At 34.0% G+C, this 17,305-nt stretch overlaps 1 protein-coding gene across 2 annotated transcripts in view; it reads left to right on the forward strand.

The window, feature by feature from the left end:
* The window catches only part of LOC150109066 (uncharacterized), a 236,356-nt gene that overhangs the window by 20,897 nt on the left and 198,154 nt on the right, over window positions 1-17,305 (forward strand). The window contains exon 1 of one of the 2 annotated variants that reach the window (XM_090405274.1): window positions 4,654-4,717. The exons of the other annotated variant lie outside the window; for it this stretch is intronic. The gene's annotated coding sequence lies outside the window, so the exon portion shown is untranslated. Of the gene's footprint in view, window positions 1-4,653; window positions 4,718-17,305 lie in introns of those variants that run through there. 2 annotated transcript variants of the gene reach the window in all.

A 17,305-nucleotide genomic window follows, 5' to 3' on the forward strand; every position in this document is an offset into this window, starting at 1 on the left:
ATTGCTTAATTCTTATTCAGTTTGTGCAACAGCTCTAATACTTCCTTCTCATATACCTGATTTTCTTCATCCAATGAAGAGGTAGCAGTAAGCTCAATGTTCCATACACCAGGTTGATAGCTTTTAGCAGAATGGCTACTCATTAGTTGAATAATCTCTTCTGCTTCAGTCACCCACATACCATCTGCATTTAGTAGAGTTATTCTTTGTTTTACTTGCAACATAACGATAGAATTCTTCTGGGTCTGTCTGTCTTTAACTTACAGAGCAGTTTCTTTTCATACTCAGGCTTATTTTTCCATACAACATTTGTGACTCTTCTGGCCTGCTACATATAATTATCATAACTGACATCATCCTTATGCACATATTATTTTTTCCATATTCATCTTTTTCTTACGAATCTCTTGTTTAATTAGATTACACATCCATTTCACTCCTGCTTTAATTAGTCTTCAAACTCTAGGGACACATTTTGATATAGCATCATTTAAGTATTTTTTAAACACTTCCCATGTGCTGTCAATGTTCTTCCCATCCAACAACTACCTTGGTGCAGAACCCAGCATACTCCTCAGGTGGTCATAATTTCTTGTTTTGTAATTAAACATGTAACCTTTTCTGAATGGAACATTCATAAACTTACCCACTTCCAAAGTGAGTATCACATGATCATTGTTACCAGCTGTTGGTGGATTTTTATATTGAGGAGATATTCATAGATATTATCTTAATATTTTTCCTACCATAGAGAATGATCTCTGTTTCTAACAATTATTTTTTTAATTCCGAGTGCACCTATATATTTTTATATGCACAAGGGTTCACTCCAATTGGTGCAGTGCTCTTTCAGAATCCAAATAATCACTGACTCAAGACCAAAATACAAAATAAACACATTTAATAAAACAAAAACAATATATATATATATATATATATATATATATACACACACACACTTCAAACAACTTTACATAACTAACTACAAATTAATTGAATCCAAGGCCTTTTAAAAATAAACTTACACTTAAGACAAGACTAAACACTTTGTTTGCACAATCACAAAATGTTCATAGCCAGTTTCTTTCTCTGTCAAGGCCCTTTTCAATAGATATATGACTCTATTCTTCATTTTTACAGGATCCTTTCTCATCACTTATGTAGCACACATTAATTCTTCTGAACTTAATTCTGTCTCTTTTCTTCAGTAGAAATAATAGTCAGATCTGGTGTCCTTAATACAGATGAAACTTCCTAATCAGAGTTTTCTTGAACATTCCTTTAGAACGTAAATAGCAAATTCTTCTTTTATTCACTAAATGCTTATTGACAGTCTTAACTCTTCCAATAAAAAAAACTTACTGTTCTACGATTCCCTTTTTGGAATCTACTATTAATCTTTCAATTAGTGTTTCCTCCAATATTCCATTTAAAACGCATATAGCAATATTTTCCTTTTATTCATCAATACTTATTCCAGTTTGAAACTTAATAGTTCCACGATTCCTTTTTCGGAATATACTATTAATTTTCTTCCAACTGTCACAATAAAACTTAAGTTCCTCTGAATCTAAATATCTGCCAGCCTGTGTTCTAAATTCCTTCCGAACACTCTCTTGTTTACAGCCATTACTCAGATACCGAACGCGCTCTCGTCAGCTGTCAATCACTCCATAAAACTTCTCCGCGAGCATGCACACTCCATGAAAGTCAGAAACTAAGTACTGTAAAATGGCTGACACGTATCCATTAGCGATAAGAGAATGTCCTCATAAAGCACAACTTTTGATAATTTTAAATTACAATAAAATTTGTTTAAAGTAACACAATTATTCAAATCCGATAAGTACATAAATTTTTAACTGCTTTACATATCACTTTTAACAAAACAATTTCCATAACGGGCACATCGCAAGTGCCAACAATGCGTGTTATGAAATTAAAACTATTAAACATTTTAACATAAACAATTCGTAAAAATATTCAGAATTTTTACGAATATGAATATGAAATGAATTATGATTATTTTTACACTTACCCACTTCCAAAGTGAGTATCACATGATCATTGTTACCAGCTTTAACTGAAATTCCCTCTGATACTGTAATCAGATCTAATACTCTTTGTTACATGCTGCTTGAGGAAGTTGTCTCACAACAGCTAAATAAATTCAGTTTTATTCTTCTCATGAGATTTTACTGTTCTCCAGTCAGTGTTTGAGTAATTAAAATTCCCAATTATGATTAATCTTTTCGCACCCATCATTGTTACCAGCTTTAACTGAAATTCCCTCTGATACTGTAATCAGATCTAATACTCTTTGTTACATGCTGCTTGAGGAAGTTGTCTCACAACAGCTAAATAAATTCAGTTTTATTCTTCTCATGAGATTTTACTGTTCTCCAGTCAGTGTTTGAGTAATTAAAATTCCCAATTATGATTAATCTTTTCGCACCCATCGTCTTTATTTGATAATGCATTTCTTTGTCACTAGCAACAGGTCTGTAACAACACCCCACTATATATTTGATCTTGTTAAATTCCACTTCACACCAGATGGCTTCAAACTCACTGCCACATAAAAAACTGGTACTATTATTGCAGTTATAGGTTTCAACTCTAACTGGATTTAAGTCATCTGATATCATTAGCCACACTCCTCCTCTCCTGTCCTTTCTAAAAATACTATACCCTTTGCACTCAATACTAGTTTGTATGTCTGCTTCTGATATCCAGGTCTCACTAATGCCTACAATATGAGGTCCCAATATAACCAAGGCAGCTGACTCCTTTATTTTTGATACTCCTAGCATGTGTGTAGAGACATAATAAGTTACTTGCATGCTTTTTTGTGTACTCTTGTCTGTAGTCTGTTCTTATCTATTTCCTTATGCAGACATCTTTACACATTCATGATAGGTCTGAACTGGATGAACACAGAATCGTTCTCTCTTCATAATCATTTCCATAATAATAACGATTCCATCATGACCATGATTAACACAGTCACTTAATATTGCTGCTTTTATACACAGATTCTCATGATTCCTCCCATCATAATTCAGTTTTCCTGACTCTCTGTGTTAGGTCTCATATATCAATTAATAATTTTTTAAGACTCCTGATGCAAAATTGTGAAATTCAGCAACAGTAGTGATGTGAAATATTTTGAAGTGATTGTGAAGTATTGTAAAATAATCGCAATTAATTTCATTTGAGCTTTTTGATATTAAATTAGTATATTTTTCTGAGATGAATAATTTCATATATAAAAGTTAATAATATAATATTATTATATTATTAATGCTAATAATATTGTCTCTAATACAGTCAGCCCTTACACTTCACTCTTCTTAGACACTGCTCACTGCATTAGTCTACCTAGATGTTGATCTATCTGTTTTAATATCAGTGTGTAAGGTGACTTACTTAATACCCACTAAATACTGACTATCTCTCCCTCTTTCTCTGAAACATTCACTGAAGGCAATTATTTTATTTACTGTTGTCATCCAAATTAATTTGCTATTTGTCAGGTCTCTAATATAGGTATTCTTTATACTTCACTTTTCTAAGACATTGCTCACTGCATCAGTCTACCTATATGTTAGTCTATCTGTTTTAATATTACATAATTTGACTTATGTAGAAAAATTAAACACAGAAACTAAAACTTACGTGAAACATTACACCATAACCCATGTTGCAAATTATAACAATCTGGAAACAGCATAATCCATGTGGTATGCAAACAAACTCACAAATAAAGATAGATACATTATTATTTGCAGATCACCAAATTGTATTAGCTATATCAGAAGATGATTTCTTCTGATGATTTTTATATTATGTTCCATTTTCCATGTATGCCTATGTTACATAGGCAAAAATTCACTAAAACTTATGTGAAATAAATTTAATAGTTGTAAGTTTCCATGTTTAATTTTTCTAAGTTATGTCAACTTACGTACTGATATTAAAGCAGATAGACAACATCTAGGTATTGAGCAGTGTCTTAGAAGAGTGAAGTGTATGGTCTGACTATGTTAGAGACCTGACAAAATAAAATAACGTTCCTTTGGCAGATTACTATTAATTTACTTAAACAAGAATTTCCTCTTGATGTCGTCAAACTGTTTGACTTTGTAATCCACTCTGGTTATTTCAGTGCACAAGACATTATACCAACAAGTTGAAGGAACAGCCATGGGTAGTCCTTTCTCTCCTACCTTTGCAACTTACTACATGGAGCATTTTGAAGATTGTCTCCTTAAAGATGTTTCTCTTAAACCTGCAATATGGTACAGATATGTAGATGATATATTTGCAATATGGAAAGGTTCATCATCAGATTTAAAAACTTTTTGCTTCAAAAATAAATATGATTCATTTGAGAATTCAGTTTACTTTAGAAGAAGAAAAAATAATCAACTTTCTTTTTAGATATTTTAATTCTTCGTCAACCAGATGGTAGTTTACAATTTTCTATTTTTAGCAAAGACACTCATACTGATCGTTATATCCATGCCTTCATTATATCCACTATGACTGGAATCAGGAATCCTCATTTTTTGTGTGTTGGATTTGGCTGGAATGACTCTAAAATGATGATGATGATGATGATATTATTTCAACCTTTCAGCAAGTTATATGATTCCCTTTTGGTTAGCAGCAGTTTGAACCATGTGAATTACCAAATTCCTACCTGGATGTTAAAGTAAATATTATGCTATAGAAATTACTAGTAGAATCCTAATTGTAGCACTGAGTTAGTATTGCCCAGAGTTCTTTATTTTGAAAAATAGATTATGTCCTCCAATACTGCTGTTTTCAGTTTAATTATCTAACCATATTGACGTACAGTACCACAAGAACATAATAAATATGATAATTTATTAAGTTACTGATATTTTGCTGAATTTTAAAACATCATCTGGCATCAAGCACTTGTGAAAAACATTTCAGAATTGTGTTCTCCAGGATTAGATTTAAAGTAGTTTACAGTTGTGTTGAAAGTTGGTCTTAAAATGACTCCTCCCAAATTCTAAATTAATGAGGCCATTGTTGTTAGGGAGTGCTTCATTGCTGCTGCTCCAAAATAGCCTTCAGACTCTCAGTGGCTTCTATATAGTACTGTAGTTTTTTTTATTATTTTTTTTATTTAATCTTCTGGGTAGAGGGAGTGTCCAGTGTGTGTGCGTGCGTGATGTGCTAGTTTTGATTTGCCATAATGATAATAGCATATGTATTTATATTCTTCAAGGCAGGTATTAACAACTCGATTCTCCATAGTAAGCTAAGTGGGTTTAAAAATTATGTAAAGATTATATTCATTTAGCACTTTGGCCATCTTTTCAGATGTGCATCAGTTATTTATTATTATTACGTGATATCTCCAGGAGTCCAGGAACTCTTCGAGGCAGGGTACTCTATTCTCCAACCATCAGCTCTCCATCTCCACATTTAATCTTCCAACTACACGGAAACAGCATTGTCATCATCACCACTACCACCACTAGTACTTTTTGTCTGTAAATTGCATGTATTTCCAAGGCCAATTTGCTGTATGTAGGATTAAAAAACTGAGTTTCATGGAGGAAAAAACCCTGCTATCTCCATATGAGAATCATCAAATTTACCTTCAGTTGAAAAAACCCATATAAAGGTTCCTCTCATTATGATGAGAATCAAACTTAGGCTTTTTCCAACTGAAAGGTGCAATGTGCTATAGTTCTTCCAGTTGATAGGAATAGTTGGCTGTAATTTTGTATCCCAGTGGAAGAGGGATGTGTTGTATTGCATCTATTTTACAGGGTTGTAGCAATTGGCTGAAAGAAGCAATGTGTATATGTATACTGTAGATAATTAAGTTCTATTGCATGAGCAGCTATTGCTTGAACAGATAGCCGCCCTAGTCTTGGTGGCTCTATGTCTGTGTTTTGAGGACAATGCTGTTCTGCTGGGTAATGATATCTTTCTTTCTTTTTGTATCTTCCAGTGTGTATTGTCCTTCTATATTTGGAATATGATAATGATCATTTGAAAGGCAATTATTTGATTCTTCTTCTTCTATTGTAAAGAATATTTTTGGTTGCTGTTCGATATGTCATCTGCATATAAAGCAACATATCTACATAGTTTGAGTGTACCCAATGTTCAGGGCTTTATTCTCTAAATGTTCCATAATATAAATTGGTTCAAGTATGTGTGTAGAGGGGACACTAGCAGCCATATCTAATTGTCTGTGTATTTGCCTTTCCATGTAAAATAACCAGCAGGAATATTTTAATAACTGTATCTTTAAACATGCAGACATCATGATTAATTTTGATATTTCATCTGTCTTTACTAATTGTATCGTTAAAAGAGATAATTTAGATGCACTGTTTTTTGCTACTATATGATAACAGGAGTATAAATAGCCAGATAAAACTGCATGTGGGGGCCCTGTCACCATCTTCTTTATCTGATTTCTATATAGATACATTTTTTGTGGATTTTAAATGGCCATTATCCTAAAATGCACTTCACTATAGAAGAATAATCCAATGATGGATATGAGATTCATGCATTGAGATAAGTGGCCATTTCAGCTGAATATTGTCCATAAAAATGCCTATAGAAGAAAAGTAAAACTGAATGAGAAATAAGCAAACTGAACATTTATGAGCGAGAGAGAGAATAATTGGAGTGCATGTGTGATGGGATTATTGATTTTTTTTTTTTTTATGCCGAAGAAGCTATGGTGTTTTGTGCGAGGAAAGGCTAGAGGCAAAAGTCAACTTATCAAGAGATGTGTATTATCAGAATGTAAGGGAAAGTGAGATATTTTTTCCTTGCAAGAAATAACACAGCTGTCTTTTGATAGTATTGAAGTCAAGGTTATCATTTTTCCCATTGAATAGCAAGATCAGAATTTTAAGGAACAAATCTGAAAACAAACCCCAACTCAACATCACCAGAGTTAAAGATCGGTACCATCAACGTAAGAAGCCTGAATGGCAAAGAAATGGAGCTAGCTGAGGAATTAGATAAGTACCAGATCGACATAATAGGGGTGACTGAAACAAAAAAGACAAAAACTGGTGAGATCTTTCTGAGCAATAAATACAAAATGTTATATTCAGGCAATGACAATCAAGGAAAAGAAGGAGTAGCCATAGTATTCAACACAAAATACGAGGCTAATCTTCTTGAATGGCAGTCAGTCTCAAGTAAAGTAATGTGGGCAAATATGAGAATGGGGAACTGGACAATGAGACTTATTTGTGCCTATGGTCCCACAGAAGGTTCTACTAAGGTAGAAGTGGAAGAATTTTTTAAGGCTTTAGAAAAAGCAACTGACACAATGAAAAAGGAAAAGTTGGTCCTTGTTGGGGATCTAAATAGCAGAGTAGGAAATGATTGTCAGACATACAAAAATATTTTGGGAAAATTTGGAGAAAAGAGCAAAGCTAATAATAATGGCAAATATCTGTTGGATTTCTGCTCAGGACATGGACTGGTTATTACTAACACCATGTTCCAACATAAAAATGTGCACAAATTCACATGGAGAGAAGAGGCTAGGAATAAGAAAAGTCTCATTGACTATGTTATTGTTGCTAGTGATGTTTTCTCCCTGGTGCAGGACACCAGAGTGTACAATGGATTTGAAATTGGAAGTGATCACTATTTAGTCTTGAGCAGGATAAAATTGAATTTCATATTGAAAAGAATAACATGTAAGAAAGTTTTAAAGCGAATAAAAGTTGAGCAGCTCTCAGATGTGAACTGTAGACTAAAATACAGAAATATTATTGAAAAGAAAATGAAAGAGTTTGAGAACAGGAATCAAACCTTGGAGATTCAGTGGCAAACTCTGAAGGAAACATTGATTGATTCTGCCAGAGAGGCATGTGGTGAGGTTGTGTGCAAGGATAAAAAAATCAGAACTCCCTGGTGGACACAGGAAGTTAAAGAGGCAGTGAAGGAAAAGAAGAAAGCATATCAAAAGTTCCTGGCAAATAAGTCAGCTTTTACTCTTACAGAATGCAGAGACAAATGTTAGAAAGCTAAACAGTGTGTAAAACTAGCTAAACAAAAGTCATGGGAGGACTTTGGCAAGAATATAGAAAATAAATATCAAGAAGGTGGCAAAATATTCTGGAGGTTGTTGAAGAAGCTTAGGAATGGAGGAAAGAGTGCTGTAAAAGGAATTAGAGATGATAAAGGTGACATGAAAACAGGAGAAAAAGATATCCTTGAAGTATGGAGTAATTACTTTGAAAAACTGCTAAATGAAACAAGCAGTGATGACAGTACAGTGATAAAAAACACTGACCAGGCATGCAGTCAGGAATACATATCCATACTTGAAGTAGAAAAAGCCATCAAAGGCTTGAAATGTGGAAAGGCAGCAGGAGTAGATGATATTCGACCAGAAATGCTGAAGTATGGTGGTATAAGAGTCTTACAGTGGCTGCACTGCATAGTTCAGAAAGCCTGGACAGAGGGACGAATTCCCAATGATTGGAGTAGAGCTCTCATAGTACCCATATATAAAAAGGGAAATAAAACTGAATGTGAGAATTACAGAGGTATTTCACTACTGAGTGTTCCTGGCAAGATCTATGCAAGTATACTTGAGAAACGGTTGAGAAGAATTGTGGAAGAAAAGCTTGGTGAAGAACAAGCTGGATTCAGGCCAAATAGAGGCTGTCAGGATCAGATCTTCACTTTACGACAAATAGTCGAGAAAGCATGGGAATATAACAAAGATCTGTATTTAAGTTTTGTCGATTTGGAAAAGGCATATGACAAGGTGCCTAGAGAGAAGCTTTTCAATACGCTGCAGTTATATGGTGTCAATGGGGCATTATATCAAGCAGTACTTAGTCTTTATTTGAGTTGTAAGTCAGCAGTTAGAATTGAAGGAAGTACAGGAAGATGGTTTAATGTTAAATCTGGTGTGAGACAAGGATGTACATTATCCCCTCTGTTATTCATTATCTATATGGATCACATTATGAAGAAATGTGGTATTAAACCTGATATCAAAATTGGAGATGTTAATGTCAGCTCTTTGCTTTATGCGGATGATGTTATACTTCTAAATAAATCCGCTACAAGTCTTCAAGATTCTCTGACTAAATTGAATAGCTGTTGTAATAGATATGGTATGAAGGTCAGCAATAAAAAGACAAAGACAATGAAAATAGGCAGAATCATTGAAAATGTCAACTGTGTTGTGAATGGAGAACCTGTGGAACAAGTAAAACATTTCAGCTACTTAGGCACAATTTTTACTGAAGATGGTAAATTAAATATAGAAATAGACAACAGAATCAGCAAAGCTGGTATGGTGGGAAGTCAATTGAATAAATTCATATGGAATAAGAAAGAAATTAGTCGGAACACTAAATTAGCTGTATATAAGACAGTGTTCAAACCAGTTTTAACTTATGGATCTCAGAACTGGGTCAGAAGTAAAACACTTGACCAAAGACTAGAGACCGCAGATATGCGAGTCCTGAGAAAGATTAGCGGCATGAAGCGATGGCATCAATGGCAATATCATATTAAAAAACAAGGATATTAGGAAAGAACTAATGCGTTAGCAGAGCTAATCTCAGGTGGTATGGTCACTTAAACAGAATGGGCGAAGAAAGATTAGCAAAACAAGTGTTCTCTGCCAGGTTGGCAGCAAAATGACCCAGAGGAAGACCAAAATGTAGGTGGATTGATATGGTAAAAAGTGCCTTAGACGATAGAAATATAAGATCTGATAATGTTGGAGTCTTGACAACTAACAGACTGATTTGGAGGAAAATTGTAGATAGGAAGTTAGTAATGATGTAATTTTTTTTTCATGTAGTACTATCATATCCTGTACATCCCTTGAGGGTACATGGCAGGGATATGATGATGATGATGAACTTTGTTGGCTGCAGACTTATTGAGTCTGGGCCTTGTTTTGCTATTTATTAACATAATGTACTATTAGAAGATACTACGGAATTATTTTGACAAACAGCTAAAACTATATAGTTTTGGTTATTTAATTTTGTCATTGATCATCATCAAATTCCTGACATGTACCCTCAAGGTATGTACAGGATATGATAGTACTACATGAAAAATTTACATCATTATTAACTTCCTGTCAACAATTTTCCTCCAAATCAGTCTGTTACCTGTCAAGACTCCAATTATCAGATCTTATATTTGTATCTTCTAAGCCACTTTTTACTGTATCAATCCACCTATATCTTGGTCTTCCTCTGGGTCTTTTTCCTTCCAACCTGGCAGAGAACACTTGTTTTGCTAATCTTTCCTCTTCCATTCTGTTTAAGTGACCATACCACCCTAGATTAACTCTGCTAACACATTCCTGGATGCTGACAATGTCAAGTTCTTTCCTAATACCTTGTTTTTAATATGATATTGCCATTGATGCCATCTTTCCATGCCCCTAATCTTTCTCAGGACTCTCATATCTGCGGTCTCTAGTCTTTGGTCAAGTGTTTTACTTCTGACCCAGCTCTCAGATCCATTAGTTAAAACTGGTTTGAACACTGTCTTGTATACAGCTAATTTAATGTTCTGACTAATTTCTCTCTTATTTCATATGAATTTATTCAGTTGACTTCCCACCATACCAGCTTTGCTGATTCTGTTGTCTATTTCTATATTTAATTTACCATCTTCAGTAAAAATTGTGCCTAAGTAGCTGAAATGTTTTACTTGTTCCACAGGTTCTCCATTCACAATACAGTTGACATTTTCAATGATTCTGCCTATTTTCATTGGCTTTGTCTTGTTATTGCTGACCTTCATATCATATCTATTACAACAGCTACTCAATTTAGTCAGGGAATCTTGCAGAATTGTAGCAGATTTATTTAGAAGTATAACATCATCTGCAAAAGAGCTGAGATTAGCATCTCCAATTTTGTTATCAGGTTTAATACCACTTTCCTTCATAATGCGATCCATATAGATAATAAATAACAGAGGGGATAATGTACATTCTTGTCTCACACCAGATTTAACATTAAACCATCTTCCTGTATTCAATTCTAACTACTGACTTAGAACTCAAATACAGACTAAGTGTTGCTTGATATAATGCCCCATTGACGCCATATAATTGTAGCATACTGAATAGCTTCTCTCTTGGCACCTTGTCATATACCTTTTTCAGATTTACAAAACTTAAATACTGATCTTTGTTATATTCCCATGCTTTCTGAACTATTTGTCGTAGAGTGAAGATCTGATCCTGACAGCCTCTATTTGGCCTGAATCTAGCTTGTTCTTCACAAAACTTCCCTTTTACAATCTTTCTAAACCATTTCTCAAGTATACTTGCATATATCTTACCATTTATCTACTGAGTGTTTCTTTCAGGAATACTCAGTAGATAAATACCTCTGTAATTCTCACATTCAGTTTTATTTGCCCTTTTATATATGGGTACTGTGAGAGCTCTACTCCAATCGTCTATTCATCTATATAGATCTATTCCTGGAATTTGTCCCTTTGTCCTGGCCTTCTAAACTATGCAGTGCAGCCACTGTAAGACTTCCTGTATTCAATTCTATTATAATTATATTCCTTGTATTCCTTGAAGAATATAATTATATTCTTCAAAGAATACATATCCTTGAAGTATGGATATGTATTGCTGACTGCATGCCTGGTCAGTGTTTTTTACCATTCTGCTGGCATCACTGCTTGTTTCATTTAGCAATTTTTCAAAGTAATTACTCTATACTTCAAGGATATCTTTTTTTCCTGTTTTCATGTCACCTTTATCATCTCTAATTCCTTTTACATCACTCTTTCCTTCATTTCTGAGCTTCTTCAACAACCTCCAGAATATCTTGCCACCTTCTTGATATTTATTTTCAATGCTCTTACCAAAGTCCTCCCATAACTTTTGTTTAGCTAGTTTTACACAGTGTTTAGCTTTCTTACATTTCTCTCTGTATTCTCTAAGAGCACAAGCTGAATTATTTGCCAGGAACTTTTGATATGCTTTCTTCTTTTCTTTCACTGCCTCTTTAACTTCCTGTGTCCACCATGGAGTCCTCATTTTTCTATTCTTACACATAACCTCACCACATGCCTCTCTGGCTGAATCAATCAGTGTTTTCTTCAGGGCTTGCCACTGAATCTCCAATGTTTGGTTCCTGTTCTCAAACTCTTTCATTTTTTTCTTCAATTATGTTGGTGTATTTTAGTCTACAGTTCACATCTGAGAGCTGCTCAACTTTTATTCGCTTTAAAACGTTCTTACATGTTATTCTTTTCCATATGAAATTCAGTTTTATCCTGTTCAAGACTAAATGTCTTGATTTGGTTTTTTGGTCTTTGATTTCCAATTTCAAATCCTTTGTACACTCTGGTGTCCTGCACCAGGGAGAAAGCATCACTATCAAGAATATCATAGTCAATGAGGCTTTTCTTATTCCTTGCCTTTTCTCTCCATGTGAATTTGTGCATATTTTTATGTTGGAACATTGTGTTAGTAATAACCATCTGTGTCCTAAGCAGAAATCCAACAGGTATTTGGCATTATTATTAGCTTTGCTCTTTTCTCCAAATTTTCCCAATATATTTTTGTATGTCTGATAATCATTTCCTACTCTACTATTTAGATCCTCAACAAGGGCCAACTTTTCCTTTTTCATTGTGTCAGTTGCTTTCTCTAAAGCTTCAAAAAATTCCTCCTCTTCTATCTTAGGAGAACCTTCTGTGGGACCATAGGCATAAATAAGTCTCATTGTCCAGTTCCCCATTCTCATATTTGCCCACATCACTGTACTTGAGACAGTCTGCCATTCAAGAAGATTAGCCTCGTATTTAGTGTTGAATACTATGGCTACTGCTTCTTTTCCTTGATTGTCATTGCCTGAATATAACATTTTGTATTTATTGCTCAGAAAAATCTCATTCAAAAAAATTGAGGGACTCTAGTTACTTAATTTTGAAACAAAGTAATCTTCAAAAGCCCTTTACATCTGTTATGTTTATTTTTGTAGATGTTCAGTTATGATTTTGACGTATATGCAATCTGTTTATAAGGTATGTTGGCTATTCAAAACTGTATTTTTTAAGGAAATTACAATGTAGGGATCGTGGAAAATTCATCGAATGGACAATTTATCGTATGGAAAATTCATCGCGTGAACTAATGATCGCTGAAAATGTTATTCGCTAGAAAACTGAAATGAATGGCATTGACACCGTTATATAAAAAGTAAATGCAGTGCAAGATAAATTTCACAAAATATAATTTTATTATGTATATGTGTATTAGTCTGCACAGTTAGCCAAGTGGCTGGTTGCTTTACAGCGATATGCATGGGAAAGGAGTGTCCTGGGTTCGATTCCCGTCGCTGCCGTGATGAGTGTAGGATCTTTCCCAGACATAGCCAAGTTAGCCGGTCTTGGTCAAGGACTGCAGGGTTTTTCTCCCCAGTTTATGTTGGGTTTTTCTTCTCACAAGCAAACAGCAAACCGGCCCTGAGAAGGTAACGCTTCTGCAGACATAGCATACACTGGGGAGGCATAGGGCCAACCACCTTATCTTCGTATAACAGTTGCGGTTATAATTTTGTAAATATTAATATTCCATCAACAGAATCTATAGTATCAAAGTAAGGGAGAATGTTTATACTATTTAAAGACCAAACAGAAATTATAAACTTGCAATTAATAAAATATTAATTTCACTGTATATGAATAAAAAATATTATGAAAATCTAAATAAATAATACATAGATCTATCCCTCTTTTACCTTTACAGTGTTGAGGGTTTCTATTCCTTATAATGACAACCGTTATATGATGATAAGGTGGGTGGCCTATGCCTCTAGGTGTATCCTATGTCTGTAGAAGCATTACGTTCTCAAGGCCGGTTTGCCTGCTTGTGGGAGGAAAAGTCCAATATAAACTGGGGAGAAAAACCCTGCAGTCCTAGCCCTAGCCCAAGACCGGCTAACTTGGCTATGTCTGAGAAAGATCCTAAGCTCCTCATATCAGCAAACTTTGTTTAGTGCACAGATTAGGCATTCTATTACTAACAAATACAAGGTGTGGGTTATAACCTCTTTTCCATCTTCCACTGTTAAATTATGATGGCTGTTTAGGATCGTGTATAAGATTCATTTGATTACTTTCAGCCCACTGTTCAACTTACTCTCCATCCTCATTTGTTTCACTATAACCCCACTGTGTGCTATGACATTAAAGTCACCTATAATAATAATAGCAGATTTCCTTTGTGCCAAATACTGGGAAATTTCAAAAACAAAAGTTATACTAGGTGGTTTATATACTGAGAAAACACCGATGTTACCCAGATCTATTCCAAGGATTTCTATGTTATTTTGGTTTCTGATTAGGCATCCCGTAACCTGGAACTCCTGCCAAGTGAAAATAGCACTTCCATACTTTTCATGTGGTATTTCTTTTATGAGCTTCATTCGCAATTTAGGTGTGGCTTGTTGAGGTTCCTTTGTGTGTGTCTCTTGTAGACATAAAATATCACATTTTTGCAATAAGATCTTCTTTTACAGAGGAGAGGTCCTCTGTATTGTGTGAGATGATTGTCAGGGTTGGTTCCCATAAGGGCCGTTGAGTTTTAATCATTGTGTCTCTGATAAACAAGATGCTAGTCGCACTATAAAACTGTAGAAAACTATAGAAGACTTTATTGCACTGTGCTATACTGTAGATCGCTGGTAGCAGAATTTGTGGCTTGTAACCAAGCCGACAGGGATTGCAACATGAACGCTTCTGCTATGACCCCTGATGGAGGATTGATTAGTGCAGATGGCAGATTATTGTTTAAGTGGTGTGGTTTCCTGTGATGAATCCTTCAAATTCTAGGGGATGTCACATAATAATAATGTTTGTTATTTGCGATACCAGTTTTCTATTACAGTTATGTATTACTAAGGGATCTCAATCCTCTCTCTAGCATTTCAAATATTTTTAAGGTATTAAAAGTTGAAAAATTTCTTAATTCTTTTTCGTTTTTGATTATGATGAAAAATGAAATTTTTGTTTATCCAATTCTTGCCAAATGCCTAACATTCAGAATGGGTTGATTGCCTATTCTTGAATTAAGATTTCCTGCTATAATTATATATAATTTTTGATGCATCTTTTAGCTCTTTCTGCTGTTCTTCATAAATTTTTTCTGTCTTCTCCTTCCTTTTTTTCGTCCTTTGGTGCATTCATAAGAATAATAAGGTGGCCACTACATATCTTCAGTTTTACTGCTATAATTTACTTATGAAGGTGTAACTTTAAGTTTTCCATTTTTTTTTTTTTATTCAAAAGAATAGCTACATCATAAGTTGCATTTTTCATCATAATCAGCTCTACTATGTAGATAGATCCTTGTGTAATTTCTAATTTCTCCTGTACCTGTAAGTTTTTCTTTGTTTTTGTAATGACTGCTATGTTAATGTTTATCTTCTTTTCTTGCTTTTATTAGTTTTACTACTTTATTTGCTCTTACATTCCATATCACATCACTAATATTAATAAATTTGCAATACCTAAGTCTTTTCCTTTCCTGATTGTAATTTCCTATGTCCAATTGATGAAGTTCTCTTTTGAATCTGAAGCATAGAGTCAGTTTTTGCTTGGTAAGGATATCAGCCTTCTGCAAAAACTCCCAGCCTGTATGTCGTGCTCCCTTTTCTTCAATATGTCCAGCTCAGGAGCCCTTCTGACAACTAAGCTGCTGCTGGCATAGCTTAGAGCAGGGTTTCCCAAACTGTGTTCTGCGGAAGGTGAATAAGTGTTCTGCGAGAAGTTCTCCTGGAATTTGTCATTTTAGTTTTCTAAGCATTTTTCATGAATAAATATTTTATAGTGGAAATATTCTGAGGAGAATAATATTCGTGAATATGTCGAAAAGCTCAGACCCAGAATGCCTAATAACATCTGTGTAGCAAATGTCGTTATCGTTATAATTATCGTTAATTTTCACACATCGAAACCTTTCAAAATTTGGGAAATGTTTATGACAGGTCATAAACTACTGTTTATGACCTGTCATAAAAATTGCCTGAAAGCGGATTATAACAATGGGCGGCATATCCTCTGTTCTCAAAACTGAAGGAAATGACATCTGTGTAGCAAATATCAGTGACCAAGCGGCATATTTTTAAACATGGAAATATTCATGAATTAAGGTTAATTTTCACACATCGAAATCTTTCAACAATCGGGAAAGAGAATACCGCTGTTTATGATCGATCATAAAAATTGCCTGCAAGCCGATTACAACAATGGGAAGCGTATCCTCTGTTCTCAAAACTGAAAGAAATGACATCTGTGTTGCAAATGTTAGTGACCCATCAGCAAGGAAGTATAAAGAAAATTTTTCCACTAAAATTGAAGATCAAGGTAGTCTGTATCTGGTTCTCAAATCTAGTAATACTGAATACTTTCTTTGCAAGTTCGTATTGTAGGTTGAAAGTTTCGAAACCGTAGTGCCATGATTTTTTTAAAAGTAATAGGCCTGCAAATTTTAATATGAATAAGAGACAAGGGATTTTGTTTAACTTTGGTATTAAGAAATCTCTTATTGAAGGTGTTTGTGACGCAACAGATAGTGAGTCATCCACCACCACCAGCCTACAAAGCGATCTCCAGGATGTACAAAAGGAGGGGAAAACTACCAGCACACAGGAGAAAAAGTCTACATTCACTCGTAAGTACTTATAATAATATTATACATTTTTGGTGATCAGAATGGGATATGTCAATGAAAATCAGCAAAAATTAATTTAATGATGTTTATGTTTAATTGAATTTAATAAAAAGGTGTTAGCTGATTTTTTTTTGATGTTTAATTGATTTAATTAATTATTAATTATTAATAAAATCAGTTAAATTAATAATTAACCCAGTTATTAATGTCTCTCATATTAATAACTGATTAATTATGTCTCATAATTAATCAGTTATTAATAATTAATAATTAATTATTAATTAATACATTACAGAATAACCAAGGTGTTCTGTGATAATTTCAAGATTTATGAAGTGTTCCATTGTAGGAAAAGTTTGGGAAACGCTGGCTTAGAGTTTTACTACTTTATTTGCTCTTACATTCCATATCACATCACTAATATTAATTAGTGTATTTTAAGAACAAATTTAATTTACATATCACTTTTTTTATATTTTGAATAAAAGGATAGGCAGTTCCAAACAAAAGAAAAATCATATCAAATAAAAAAAAAAAAAAAAGGAAAGAGATACACGTATTAATTTTTTAAACAGCCTTGATCAT

This window comes from Typopeltis vanoorti, chromosome 2 (assembly GCF_054136105.1).
Source record: "Typopeltis vanoorti isolate ZY-2024b chromosome 2, IOZ_Tvanoo_1.0, whole genome shotgun sequence".
NCBI classification, from domain to species: Eukaryota; Metazoa; Arthropoda; class Arachnida; order Uropygi; family Thelyphonidae; genus Typopeltis; species Typopeltis vanoorti.